Genomic DNA, 15131 nt, shown 5'->3' on the forward strand with positions numbered 1-15131 from the left:
CGCTCGACGTCGCCTTCGAGGCGACCGAGCCTATCCAGCCATCCTATCCACACCGAGCAGTTGCAATGAACTGGTTTTAATCAAAGTGCAATCTAATCGCCTAATGGTGCTGGTCTCTGTGGATTGTTGTATAAACATGTTTTTCAAGAACTGGAATTATTATCTTCTGTTTTCAGATGTAGAATAGCTTTTTGACAGAGGAAGGGGGTGTCTCTTTTCTATGCAAAGAGGCAGCATTATGAAATGCATTTGCAAAACTGTTTGGCAGAATATTAAGCAGGGGAAGAGGGATGTGTGCATGAATTTATCACCTCTTTCACCGAGTGCCCAACAACCCCAAGGAAGAGGACTGGAAAGCTCCGGATCTCTCATTAGGAGAGATGGAGACTAAGATGAGTGGCAACATTCCATTTAAAAACAAACAAACAAACAAAAAACCCAAACAAAACAACCAGGTGGCAAATTGTTATTTCTAGCTCTGGTGGAAAAATCTGTTCAACTTTCATCACCGAGCAAGATATGGGTTTTGTACGCATTGTGTTTGCTCTGGAATGCCGTGTCTGGGGGCTTGCTTCCACCCGCCTCGCCGATGCTCGCTGCTGCAACAAGGCTTTGCTGTGCTCTGCGGGCAGTTTGTGCTCACCAAGTGCCAGTGACTTTAATTGGGCAACCTGGCATCAACTAAAATACAATAACTTGATTTCTCCGGAGTAATTTGGTTTGTACCTACCTGGCTTCAGCATCAGCTACTGGAAACACAGCAGTAACCTTTTTTTTTTAAAAAAAATCTTCTTTTTTTTTTTGGGGGGGGGGGGGGGAAGCTCAAGATACCATCCTCCACTAATGACACATGCTTAATCTCAGTTGTAGGAGTACGTTAATAACCCATAAGCTAATAATTTTGTAGCAGCAATTTTAGTTTCCCCAACTATATTATTTAAAAACCTAACTGAGGGTGTGTGTACAGAATGACACCGTGCAGAAATCCAAATAAGGGAATGAAATGGCAGCTTGGCAGGGACCCAGCGGCCACACCTATTTACAGGGGAAGCCGAGCACAGCCACCATCATTAATTAATTCAGAAGCCTCGGCACACAAAACTTGATCTGGATGCGCACTGCATCCCCCACCTGAGATCAAAAGGGAGCACTGCACGCAGAACATCACAAGCCACGCTCGCGCACAGTCATGTCTGTATTAAAAACACGAAGGCTGCGGGGCTGATGTTTAGCCCCTGGTCCTGCAGTTAGAAGGGAAAAGGAAACAAAAGTTGTCATTATCACCCACGGGATCGAGGGGGATTTTTAATCTTGAGCAAGCCTAACCGCTGGTAACAAACCTGTAAGGGTCCCTCGACCCAGAACAAGCAGAAAGCAAACAGATACCGAAGATGAGCAAGACAAAATTTAGGCTCTTGGTTACTTCAGTGGCTTTATGTAAAACAACATCTAACTTCCACAAAAACCATGAGAACATTTTGGGTAGAAAACAACCAGAAGTGTTACAATTACACCGAGCAACATTTCGCAAAGGAGATCTTCTTATCAAGTTTGCGTATCTAAATGTCCTAAGGGATCAATAACATGCGCAATATTAAAATGAGTCTTATTTAATTACTTCTATAGTCTTCATCATCATAATTCTCAGGCACCTCACAGAAATAAGTTACCCGTCGGGTCTCAACCGACAGGATTCACGTGCTTTTGTTCCCCAAGCCACTTGCATCACTTAAAAAGTCCCGGCTGCTTGTTAAACCATCATCCTCAGGCTTAAAACCAGGTTTTGGTCCAGCAAGAGGAATGAATACATCTCTCTCTGGGTACCTTTGCTAAAGGAAGGAGGAAAAGCAGAAACTTAAATACTTTCAACACAAACTAATGGGACAAAGACTGCAGGTAATAAGTTTGGAGGTGTACTCTGCCTCCCAGATCCCAGCTTTCCCGCAGCGCGGAGAAGTGCGCGATCACAACTGCAAAGCTTACAATATTTATTTTAAAATATGTCAAGCAAAAAGTTTACTTTCTTTAGAATGTAAGAGATTTTTAGAGCTTTTCCAGCCACAGAATACCTTACACACATGCTATATACCAGACTGTCCCCAAAGACGCTGTGCTTTCCATCTCGTGTTCTGTGTTACTGATTAACATTGCTTCTTTCTTGACTATTCATAAACCTTCCCACAAACAGTATTTGCAAAATATATTACGACCTATTGATACAACAATCAAGCAGTTTCTCTTGGCTATCCGGCTGTTCGATCCTGCCATCGTAGCCCACAGAGGGAGCAGCAGTGGTTCCTACATATTAGCAAACTTTCACAAATTGCAAGATGTTAATTTAATGTTAGCCTTAACTGTAAGTGCTGCCTACTATCTGGGAACATAACTGTCATGAAAATAAGAATTACTACGCATAGCCAACCTGGATGAGTCTCGAGCTGAGCTTCTGAAAGTTACACAAGGATTACTTTTCAAGTTCTACAGAGAATGTCATCTCCTCATTGGGATCTTTCCTCTCAGAAAAAGCTACGCCATGAGCCAGCCTTCTTGCAGTATCATCTGCTTTCAGGAATAGGCACAGAAAAGCTGTTACAAATGTCATCTTCCTTTTCCCCCAACTATGAAAGCGAACTTGAATTAAAAAAAAAAAAGCTCAAGACATCAACTGCTGTCACATTTATAGAGTTAATCAAGGCGTGAAAGGCAAACTTCTCCCTAGTGCACGCGTGGCCCAGAAAGGGAGGATACTGCCCACAGAGCATCCCCAGCTCTTCATGAGCACAACCCACGCGCAGCTGGAGCGAAGCTTCACTGGACACCCTCCACACGTACCAAACGAGCAGCGCTGCTACGAGGCAAGGGTTCTTCCACTACTGAAACAACTCGGCACTTGCTTTCAAAGATGACATCTCAGAAGCCCTAAAAACAAGCAAGCCAGCGGAAAGCAAAATCTCAAGTCCATACTCAACAGCATCCTACAGAGCGTAACACTAGCACCGTGCCTGCAATTAGCACATGTCATTTCACTATTTTACAATGAAAACCAGAAAGCTTTGGGTTTACATTGCGCATGAATCTCAAGAGGTGATTCAGTGCGTTTGTACGTACCGCGACACTAGGGACACAGGCACAACTGCAGCACCTAATTCTGTTGGAGACAGGATTTTCTAAGATCCTATTAAATACGAATGCCTTCAGTTTACTTCCTCTAATTCTTGCAAGCATTTTGAAGCTTGTGATCACATGGCTACTTCAGCAAATGAACACACTGGGCAGAGCTAACAGGCTACGGCAAGGAAGTTGCTCCTACTTACACCAATAGGTAAATCAGCATTAGCATGAGATCTAATGATTCAATTTTCTGACTCATTTCAGTATGTGGAAAGTCTTTGGTATTTGTAGCATAAATCAGACTAAGAGAAAAGCCACTACCAACCATCTTCAGCAACGCTTCCCCTACGAAACAGACACAAAAATGACTTTGCTGCTGCGACGAGGCTTGCCCCGTTTCAACAGCATCCCACACCAGTGCTGGGCTCCGCTCGGTCCAGCCACGCTCTGCGCATTTACAAAACCATTTTAAGAAAACCTGCTAACACCGTGGCGGCCACGGCTAACTGCCTGGTGCGCAGGAGATGCGCTTCCAGCCGCCAACATTGACAAGAGTCTCTCCATCCAGACTGAGTTAGGAAACAAGCAGCAAGTTAACCAGCACCTCTCAATTGGAAGCGTTCTAGTTCCCATAGTCTTATAGGTAGTAAAATTGGGTATTTGTACCCCAAAGTGAGTAAGACAGGTCATGTCAAAATCAATTTCAAGACTAACTGAAAACTCAATAAAGGCTTCATTTTTTTTCCACTGAAAAGCTACAGAATAAGCCTTTATTCCCTCAGCTCCAGCAATCTGGCACTTTAATGCAAAGACCCCACCATAAACTCTTACTTAATTTTGGATATTTAACAGAGAAGGGGGGGAAAAAAAAATAGACTGCCTTGAGATCAGCTGGCTCTTACTTACATACCCATCACTGTGTTCATCTGGTCTCCCACCAAATGATTGAAAAAAATAACCACCCTTCTTAGGTGCCACCTGACATTCTTAGAAGTTGCTGCTACCCACTTTTGTCAGAACTTTGAGTAACAACATTTACTGTTAAAAGAATTAGTAATTATGATAAAAAGAGTTAACGGAACCTCTTCCCGGCAGGTGAGGCAGAATATCTATTTCCATACTCTCTGCTGGAACTACCAACATTACACAGTTAAAACAGCAATGGGTTATTTTCACTCGATGGGGTGCAAAAAAAAAAAAAAAAAAATCAAGAAAATATCATACAGCCCCACTCGCTACTAGGTGTTTTAGAAACTTCTTCAGGTACCTGACTTTTTAAATATCCCCTTATATTCAGCTGGAAGTGTGGGGAGAGGGGGAGGAATGGCGTTTACTTCATGTCAGGGCTTATCTCCTGCCTTGTGGGAGTGCTCTTTTACAGGCTTCATTTTTTTTTTGTTCCCATCCCTCCAGCTCCCATTCACACTGCTGGAGCGAGGGCAACAAAAAGCACATATTGTTATGGATGACTGGAAGCGCGGCGGACTGCCTCCCCACTCTCCATCCACACGGCTTGGGCCACCGGGTCCAGCGATTTTTGGGCACAACTTTTAATTTAGTTTGATTCGTGTTTATACAGGAGTAAGCCCAAGACAGCAGGTGACGCACAAGACACCAAAACCAGAAGACGAAGCGTTCACACACTGATCCCTTTCATGCCGCAGCAGAGTTTACTACAGGGCACTGCAAATTAGCAGGGAAACTGCCTTCAAGTTATTAGTCACCTCATAATTGTTAAAGGAATTGGAGACCAACTCTTCTTCCAAACATGGCAGCAGTACAGCTTTTCCGGCAGAGCTTTAACTTAATGCCAGATCATCTGGAATACCAAACTTGCCAACGTCTCCGAAGAGGCGAGTCACAGCCAAACTGCCTCACCTGGAGGGTCACCCAAAAACAGTCACGAAAAGTCCTTTACTCTTGTAAAAATACTGTTTTGGTTTGTTGTTCCTTTGGGAGAGAAAAAGGGGGGAGGGAGGGGAAAGAGAAGGAAAGGAAACAAAGAAGGAGGAGAATGAATAGAGGCTGAAATGCATTTAAGCATTTCAGAGGGGGAAGAAAAAAAAAAGGTAAAACCCAGAATTTAATAGGAACGAATACAAGCAGAACAGATTGAGATAAACTCAGAGACGTGTGTGTAACGTAGCTCTCTGACACCTGAACGAGACTTGAACTCCTGCAGCACTTTGAAACTCCAATCATTTTCACGATACAGACCATTCGATCTATTCTGCTTAATGCGAGCAGCGCCCGATCGAGCCGCGGAAGACTTCTAAAGGGGCAAGGACCCCGCCAGGTCTGGGCCAGCGGATCGGCTTGTTCTGTGCACAAACCAGAAGTCAGAGGGAGGGCCCAAGGAGCCCAGTCGATGCCCAAGGGCTCTCCAGGAAGGACAACGGTGGGAGGAGAAACAGCCTCCTGAAATTGAACCTTCTTAAAAATAAAAGACAAAATAAACACGCCTGATCATAAGCTTCCGCATATCTTGGGTTAAAGGCACACAGACCTGACCCTGCCGCCGGGACAGACCCGCCTGTTATACGGGATATACAGAAAGAAATTCTGCACAGCTCGAAAACTCACCCGACTTGCGCACATCACCTACAAAGACGTGAAGTCCTGAATTAACGAACAGGAGAGTCAGGGGTGAACTCCTTACTTCCCCTGGTCTAGGGGTTTGCCAGCTCCCTGCTAGCCACGTGACACTCCTTCCCCGTATTTGTCTGGCCTTCAGCGGCTGTGGCTGGCTGTTAAATTTTACACTCCTAGATCTTTCAAATGTTTGCATTTCCTAATACAACAAGCCGGCATTACAGATCGTGAGGTAAACCTGACAACTCTTTTTCCCCCTCTTCTCATCTTAAGTCCTACCAGCAAATCTCATTTGAGAAGTGAGATGACAGCGGTTTACATCATTTCAGCGATAAAAGCTAAAGAAGATGAAGATTAAAATAAAAGGAATTGTTGTTATAAGCCACATTTTGCATGCTTCCTTTGTAACACACGCTTGTACCCATTTTGCAGATGGCATAGCCAAGGCACGGAGAGGTTTAAGTGACTTACCCAAGGCGATATAAAACCTCTCCTCCAGGGAGGACAGGGAAGCAAAGGCAAAGGTGAGAACAAGTTCCCACAGCATGCAGGACATCAGCTGGTCCTGAGCAGTGTGATTTTCAAGATGCAGTAACAGGGACAGACACCTGGGTTCTGCCTACCGCACCTCCGAGCTGCGCCGCATCCAACAGCTCTGGCCGGACACCGACCCGCTGCTGAGCGGCACCGTCCAGGCTGCAACGCTGAACTGCGTCAAACCCTACCGATGATAAAGACAAGGAGGAGAGAAAAGGGCACTGCTACAGCCGCACCTAGCGAAGGTTTTCCACTTTCTGCCTTATTTCAGTATGTTGAAACAGCAACACATCCAAACATTTTTTCTTAAAGAGTCAACACATCAAAAGCAGGCAAAACTTTCTTGCTGAACCTTGATTTTGTCCCATACAGCCCAAATGGCCTCATCAGATTATTTTTTTCCTCCAAACGCCCTCTTCACTCAAAGCGAGCGAGCTGCACTCATGAAGCCAGAGTCACAACACTGCTTTCCAGCCTCACTTGCACTAGAAAGAGAGGAGCATAGCGGACAACATGAAAGGCCCCAGCACAACGAAGAGGTGCTCTGTAATTAAGAGGTAGGAAAGCTGTACGGGAGAATTCCTCCCTGCCCTGTGGTAGCCGCAGTCTCCCAAGGTGATGCCGAAGAGGTCACAGACACACACACAAATGCTCGCAGGTAAACACCAGCTCTTTACTGGTGCCCCGCTGAAGAGTTCCGAGACCTGACACACCGAGAAGTCAAATACCAAAGAATGCAATTAAAGGCAATGAAAGCTAGAAACGCCGGTACCTTCAGCAGTCGGGGAAGGAAGAGGAGAAGTGCTGAGCAGCAAAAAGCCAACATAGGAAACTGTGTATTAATAAACCTTAACCTTTCTTCTGTCCCTGTCCTATAATGCTTGCTTCGGGCAATTCGCTCTCCTTTTCCTCACCCGAAAATGGACACATGATTCAGCTGACAATGAGGTTCACCGAGGTACACAAGGCTTTCAGGCTGAGCAGTGCTAAGCACATAGAAAATATCACAAAGAAATGAGTAACCTCAGAAATTCCAGGTGGTGCATAAGAAATAAAGCAGGAACCAAGAGCTGCATGGGGGTCAACATATTGTCCACGTCCCCAGGCGAAGGGATGCCACAGACATGCAGAGACAAGGGGAGGGGGAAGACGACTAGAAAAGCCTAAAAAAAAAAAGATCCCAAGCAAGTCTTTACACCAATCAATCATAATATGAATGCATAAATAAGCAGAATGTCTATATATAAAGTGCCAAACTCGAGCTTGTAAGTTTTAAGAGCACAAATCTAAAACAAGCAGCATGGGTAGCACAGGGAGAGCAGGGACAGCCTGATGGAACTATCAAGAACAGACTTTCAAAGAAGAATACAATTGAAAGGCTGTCCTGGAGTTTCCCAGTCCATCAGCGGCATGTTCTTCCCTTAACATTTACTTTGTCTAATGCCATGAGAAGAGGAAAGAGTGCTCACGTACCATTTTTTTTCCCCACGCAACAAAATATGCTAACTACATTGCACTTCACATACTGGTCTACAGACCGTGTGCTGTGGTACCTCAAACATGAATAGCATTACACAAAAGCAAACGTTACTTCCCCACATCTAAAAATAAGTCTACCATATTTTCAGATACCACAGTCTCCAGGAACATTTGGAAGGGAAAAAAACCCCCACCATACAGTTCTATGTTACTTAGATTATTATTGACAAAGATATAAACTGGAAGCGGAGAAGTGCCTGGAACAGGGCTGTGATGCTGATCATTCTAGGAGGAGGAATGAAAAACACTTCCACATCACAGTTCATTTTTCCTTTTATTTTGTAATGAGAGCCTAGCACATGTATTTTAATTCAAAAGGGGAATGCACACACCGCATGTTTTATTTCCAACTTCTTTGTTGCAACCTATTTGAGCAGTACCCTTACGCAGGATAAGAGCCTGTACCTGCACAGGTACGTATCACATGCAAACTCTGTACACAGCACACAACTTTCTACCTCACAAGACGCAAGAAAGTGCTTTGTGAAACACCAGCAAAATAAGCACACGACTACTCCCCTCAGAGTGTGGCAGTAACAAAGTATTAGAGCCTGGGGATGAGCTCACAGTTCATATGTGCATAGTAAGTATCAAAAAATAAGTTCTGATGCCCAACAATTTGAATTTTTAAATGCATAAGTACACTTAATATCTACTACCAGCAAGCAACACCTAGATACTGCATGTTGAAGTTTGTGGTTCAAAACACGCTCAACGAAAACATTCTAAATTTAGTCAGCAAAACAGCGTTTCTCCACTCAGAAGTTACACATAAAGTGAGTGCTCCATCAAAGCAGAAAACCTGAGCTTTGCTGACCACCACAGCCCCTTGCCAATTCCATCCTTCCCAATTTCTCGTACCAGATGCCGCCAACTTTCGCCTGGTTGGTGACCGGCCAGGGACTTACAACACGGACATCATTTCAAGAGGTACCACTCAAAACCTAAGACAATCTCAAACACGGCCTCATCACACCTGAACGAGTTTTAGGACTTAATTTTAACAATACTTCCAGCACTATCCAAAAGATGTCAGAAGTTGACTTCTTTTATCCCAAGCACCATTTCTTCTTCTTCCCCCCCCTAAAGTGGCACAGCTGGAGCGATTCAGTAAGAAAGTAAAAATGCTTATAGCCCATCTGGATGGGTAGGGCTAACAAAGAGCGCACCCAGAAATAGAAGTGTAAGACAATAAGACAGTAAGCCTGGACAGAGTTCCTTCCACAGTTATAGTGCCTTTGACAGCAAAGGGATAATTCCAGTTCAAACCTGAGGCCACGCAGAGAGGTCCCTAAAGCGGCCAAACGTCGTACGTACGTACGTGTGCCGCCGGCCAGCCGAAACAGGGATCCAAATCCTTCATCTCGCCTTGCATAAGCATCGCAAACATCACACAGTACACCAGCGCTGTCTGAATTTGAACCAATCATTTTAAACAGCTCCACATACGGCTACCGGCCTGTAATTACTACAAAAATTACTACAAAAAAGTCGTAACGCAGCTATATTAAGTTACAGTATTAGCATACTGACACTGCATCATAAGCCAGCGGTGTTGCATCATCACCCATTGATGTAACCTCATGACTATGTAACAGTTAGGGATGGTATTAGCTACTCCTCTGCACTTCCACCTCTGAGAAATACATTTGAAAGAGAAATGTATTTGGCCACCTCCATCCCGCTCCGCTGCTGGATACCGAGCAAGCAGACGGATACAACTCTCTCTTCCAGTGAGACTCAGCAAGGTGGTTTTTACTTCCAGCATGGATCTCGGTCCTCTTCACACTCACAAAGTTCAGCCAGAGCACGCTAACTGGTAATACAGTCGCTCTTTTTCCGCGTAAAAGCTAGAGGAGCACCAGCCTGTCGCTTACCCACAGACAACGCGTAAAGGGGCGAGCTTTTAGAGCCTCAACGTCACGTGTCAAGCCGTGCAGCCCTATTTTCAAAATCAGATAGTTGGGGGGGGGGGGGGGGGGGGGGGGGAGGAAAAAAAAATAAAACAAAATCCTAAACAGTTCCCAGCCCTGAAACCAGCTTATTTTGTGATCCTATCTAAGATACTTAACCTCAGAGCCTCCCTGCCTCCAGGATATCACACCCCTTTTTTTGTCCAGAGCTTGACAATCCAGACGCGCCGAAGGCTACGCCAGCAGCGAGTAATGGAGCGTGATGTACAGGAATACGCCGTTCCGTACACGTCACAATCTCGGATGGCTGCGAGGCAGCGCTGGGGGTAACGTCCCCGCCCGGCAGCCAGCTCTCCCCGCTGCGTACAGCGCCCGGCGGGCTACCGGCCTCCCCACGGCCCAAATGCCAGCAAGGTGTCAGCGCGGCGTCACCGCCACAGCCCAGCGGGTACCGTCCCAAGATTTGGTGGGACCGACCGTTTGTCGCCAGAGCCAGGCCCGTGGAGCGCACGGCAACGCAACGCCCAGGAGGCCGCCGCGCAGTTCACTTGCACAAAAAGCTTTCCACGTGCTCCACATCCCTTTATTTCTTACTTTCTTCCGCCGTCTCCTGCCTCTGGTCCCCTACCACCTCGTCCTCTCTGCTAACAGCGCATCTCTCGTGCTCCTGCTTCTTCCTCCCCACGCCTCCTTCCACTTGAGACGCCGGTCAGTGGCGTGTCTGGAAGAAAGCAGGGTTTCATTCCCTTCTCCCACTGATGTATGGCAGCTTCCAGCCTACTGGCATGTCTCTTATTCCCAAAGGCCCCTCGTCATTTCACTTCCTGTGTAACTGTCTCTACCAGCAGCTCTGCTACCTCTGCTTCCAGCTGCATTCGCAGGCGGGCAAGCGAGGGAGAAACATGAAAGTCAAACACCTGCAAAAGAAGCTGGAAACGAGCATTAGGGCCGTGCCCACAAATTACTGCTCCCTGACAGTCACTGCTGTATCCATCGGCTCAGGAACCTCTGACCTGGGGAAAGGGGTTTCCTGCACAAAGTACAAAAATAGGAGAGCACGGGGCAGCCAGAAAAAAGACAAGTGAAAGTAAAACCTAAGACGTATAGAGAGTGTAAAATAAAATAAAATTTAAAGAAAAAAAAAAAAAAGTAAGCAAATGCTCTAGAGAAGTACGTGCGTCCTGACTTACGGGCTTCCCCAGCTCCGTGGCTCGAAGCGGGTAACGCTGCCAGCCGGTTTGCGGCCACCGAGCCCCGGCTCCTCCGCAACCGGGGCGGCGATTCCCGGGTGCTTCCACGGGACTATCGCGACCGGCGCCGAGCCCTGCCCGGCCGCTCCCGCAGGCGCCGGGACGGTGCAGGAACGGAGAAGCCGGGCAAGGGCGCGCAGCCGGTAACGCCGTCCCCGAGCACGGCCCCGGGGCGGGCGGGGGGCGCAGCCCGGCGCACCTTGAGCCGCAGAAGGGCGGGCGAGGACTCTTATTGTGACACGGGCCGCAGCCTGGCCGCCCGCCGGGCCACCGCCGCGGCGGGGGCTGCCCGGGGCCGCCGCTCGCCCCCCGCCGCTCGCCCCCCGCTCGCCCCCCGCCGCGGGGCCGGCCCGGTCCCGTCCCGCCGCCTCCAGCCGGCAGCGCGGGGGGCAGCGGGGGCCGGGGCGCTCCCAGCCCCGCACCGGCCCGGGCGGCGACGGAGGAGGAGGAGGAGGAGGAGGAAGAGGAAGCAGGCGCGGCGGAAAGCTCGTAACAACTTTCCGAAACAAACGCCTCGCAGGCTGCCGTCCCGGCGCCCAACAAAAGCCGGCGGCGAGCCGGGGCGCTCGGCCCCGGGGCTCGGGGGGTCGCGCCGCGCCGCTAAACTTTTCCTTTACCGGCGTGGATGCAGGCGGGGAGCCCCGCCGCCCGCCGCCCCTCCTCTGCCCCTCCCGCCCGGCGGCCGCAGAGCGGGACTTTGCACTTCTCCCGGGCTAGCGAGGGCTGCCCGCGGTCGCCGCACGGCCGGGCTCTCCCGGAACTTCCCCCGGAGCGCACAGGCATCCCGAGCGGCCGCCTCGCCCTCCCTCCCCCAAGACAATAACCCCAACGAGAACTTTTAATCGAGGAACTCACACGCCGCGGCACCTCCCCGCCGCTCCCCGCACATCCGGACGCCGCCGCTCCCCGGCTGCCGGTTCGTCTCCCCCCCCCCGCGCCTCGCCGCCCCCTTTCTCCGCGCCGCCAGGGATCCCCGGCTAATCCTCCCCGCCGCTGCTCCCCTTGCCAAATAATGCGCTTCTCACACATGGAGTCGCGGCGTCACTCGGCGGAGCATGCGCGCGGCGGCCCCCGAAACACAGGGCGGCCCGTCGTGCGGCGGGGACGGCGGCGGCGGAGGAGGCAGCAGCGGCCGCACCGCGCCGCGCCGCGCGGGGGCCTGGCGCCGCTTCCGGGCAATGGTGGAGCAGGTCTGTGACCCGGGGCACCATTGGCCGGAGGGGTCGCGGCACATGGCAGGCGGGCGGGGATTGGCTGCGGCGCGGGCGGGGGGCGCCGCCGCGGGGGGCGCGGGTCCCGCTGCGGCGCCCGGGGCCACGTGGAGCGGCGGCAGCGGCGGCGGCGGCGGCGGCCTCCGTGCCCCGGGCCGGGCGGGCACCGTTCTGGTCGCGCCGCCGCCTCCCGGGCCGGGCGGAGGGGCGCTGCCGGAGGCCCCGCGGCCCGCTCCGGCGGCAGGACGGCCGCGGACACGGATTGCTCTCGGCGCCGCTTGTCTTTTTCCTTCCTGAGCGTCTGCAGGCGCTGATGAAGGAAACGGAGAGCGGGCGCTGCTCCCGCCGCTGCCCGGGCTCGGCCGCTCCAGCCTGCTGAAGGGCACCGGGCGAGCAGGAGCGGCAGAGCCGCGGTAGCCAGGCCGGGGCAGGCTGCGTGTCCCGGGCAGCGCTACCGGTGCTCCGAGGCCTCGCTGCCGGCGGCACGGGCTGGGCTCTGAAATCTCTCCCGAGGACCGTAAAGCCCGGCAGAGCCGGTGCGGGCCCCGCAGATCTAGCAGACACTCTTAAGCGGCCAGCACTGCCAACAGCGGCTCTCCTACCCCCGAGAGCCCCAGGGTAGCTGACGCGACCGCTGCCGGCAGCTCGCAGCGGCTCAGCAAGCAGCAGAAAGCCTGGAAATATCTTGCAATACCCCGAACCGCAGCTCTTGGCCGTGGCGTGAGCGGGGAGCGCGACTCGGAGGCGCGGAGCGGCCCCGGCCCCGGCCCCCAAGGCAGAGCCCCGGGCGCTGCTGCGGGGCGGCGCGGGAAGGCGTTTGTGGGGCAGTGCTCTCCTCCCGCCCATCTTCCCCAGGACGCTCCGGCAGGGCTTCTGAAGCCGTCTTTACCAGGTGTTAAGTCCAGCAGGGGAATTATTTTAGACCCAACCGACAGCAGAAGAAACTCTGACCTGCTGGGTTTTTCTGTTACCGACCCCTTCAGTACAACACGCTCGCAGACTCTGGCCGGGTTTCCAGCTCACTACCGCTTTCCCCGGTCTCAGCAGAGGCAGCTCGCCGAACGCCGTTCCCTCGCTCTTATTTCTCTGGTCTGTTAAGTATTCCCACCGGGCTGTCATCCCCGTGCAGGTCTGCCTAAGGCCGGGGTGCATGAATAACCTTTGCAAGCTACCAAAAGATCCAAATTCTTCTAGATTTTCTGTAGCGGACTAATGCCAGCGAGCCTTAAGATTGCCAGTTTTCCACATTTCTGGAGAGCGGTTATTTTTTGGATGTGGTCTGTTGGCTCCTGAGTCTCCAGCCTGACAACATCTTCACTAAGCCCAGTGAGTCAGCCTCAGGTTAATTAATAATTTTCAGCGGGGCCATGCACCGTACTTTAGGGTCTCCTTCCCCTCTAAAAGGATGAAGGTTCCGGCTCCGCAGTCCTATTTCTGACACGTTTTCTCACGCCTAGCTGAAGCATGAACTTACAGAAGGGAGGGATGTCACAAGGAGTTAGGGAAGAAAGTTACCCCAAAAGCGATATCCTGCCAGACCCGGTGTGCGAATGCTCCCTGCCAACGCATTTCCAAATGTGATACTTATTGAAAGAGGTTTACAAGCAGAATAATTAGCGATGGGGTTTCTGTTTTTTTTCAGATTTTGATGACTTAATTCTAGGCTGAAAGTTAATTTATAGGTCCTGTGAAAAGGCGGGGATCCTCTTCTGCCTCTTTGTGGGTTACGGCCCCTTATCATGCCCCATATCCAAGCACAAAGGATTTCCCACAGTGACGCTCACTCGTCTGCACCATTATTTTGCCTCCCGGTCACCACAGCATCCAGAGGCTTGCCAATTAGTTTTTCACATGAAAAATGACGGACAACCCCTCGTTGTCCACGCATAGCCTCGTTGGCCACGTTGCACAACAGCTAGCCCGCTCGCCGCCGGGCGCGGGCCCAAGGCGAACCTCCCTCCCGTCCCTTTGCACAACAGGACTACTAGGGAAAACGCAGCTTTTAGCTGTTACAGGTCAGGCAACCGTCAGCCTACAAAACCAAGCCACCCGTCTACGGCCCTGCAAACCCGATGCACAGAAATACCACCGCAGACTGAAGAGAACGCTTTTTTTATGCTTTTCTTTCACCAGCTTACTTAAAACATCAAAGTAAGTAGATAGAATAGACTTGTGTGTGATTTAAAACCAGCTACTGATTTTTTGGTTTTATTTTTTAATAAAGACTGGCTTCTTGTTGGGGGCAAAGTTCAAATTTCTTTTAGATGTCGCTGGGGGACAGTCCAGGTGTAGCATCAAGTGGGACTGTTAATAATTCAGTCACCTGGAAGGTGCATCGGTGTTATAATCGCTTAGCGGAGACACAAGCTGATGGTATTTCAATGACGATCGAGTGCGGCAAGTCGGTGGCTTCATCAGCAAGAGAAACACCGACACCACAGACTTGTGTCTTCCTAGAAATACGTACCGGGAAGTAACTGGTTCACCAACATGTTTATGTAAACTGCTAAAGCGAAACTAGTTCTAAGCTGCTTTCAGCAGGAAAGTTCTATGAAACGGCAACAAATTAAGGAAAAAAGCTAATTAAATTAATCTACCTGTATCTGTCAGACTTTGAAAGAGTTGGGATTGGGGGAGGAATTCTGTGGGTATGTTAATCTTGCGTTCAGAAAAAAATAAAGCTGATGCTACTTAGGGTCCAAACAAGGCAAACCAGACATCTGACACGGTAATTAATAAATGGTATCTTATCCCTATTTTAATATATAAACATCTTTGCCAGGTAGAGAGTATTGCTAAAACATGATTAAAGCAGTCCCCTCTCCTATTTAAAACAGCGCCTAAATCTTCACAGCTGAGTGTCGGTGCACCTCCAATCTGAATACGCTCCTTTTGGGGACTCTCTGCCTTCTAACTAAATACTTCGGCGCTGTGCATCACTATATTACAGCTTTATTAAAGCAGGCAACATTATTAGC

General features: G+C 50.1%; 1 protein-coding gene across 2 annotated transcripts in view; it reads right to left on the bottom strand.

The window, feature by feature from the left end:
- GATAD2A (GATA zinc finger domain containing 2A) overlaps positions 1-11833 on the bottom strand; it is a 50444-nt gene extending 38611 nt beyond the window's left edge. For both annotated transcript variants that reach the window (XM_075723536.1, XM_075723535.1), the window contains exon 1: positions 11798-11833. The gene's annotated coding sequence lies outside the window, so the exon portion shown is untranslated. The remainder of the gene's footprint in view (positions 1-11797) is intronic.
- Positions 11834-15131: the final 3298 nt, after the last annotated feature.

Source organism: Pelecanus crispus, chromosome 20, assembly GCF_030463565.1.
Source record: "Pelecanus crispus isolate bPelCri1 chromosome 20, bPelCri1.pri, whole genome shotgun sequence".
Lineage (NCBI taxonomy): Eukaryota > Metazoa > Chordata > Aves > Pelecaniformes > Pelecanidae > Pelecanus > Pelecanus crispus.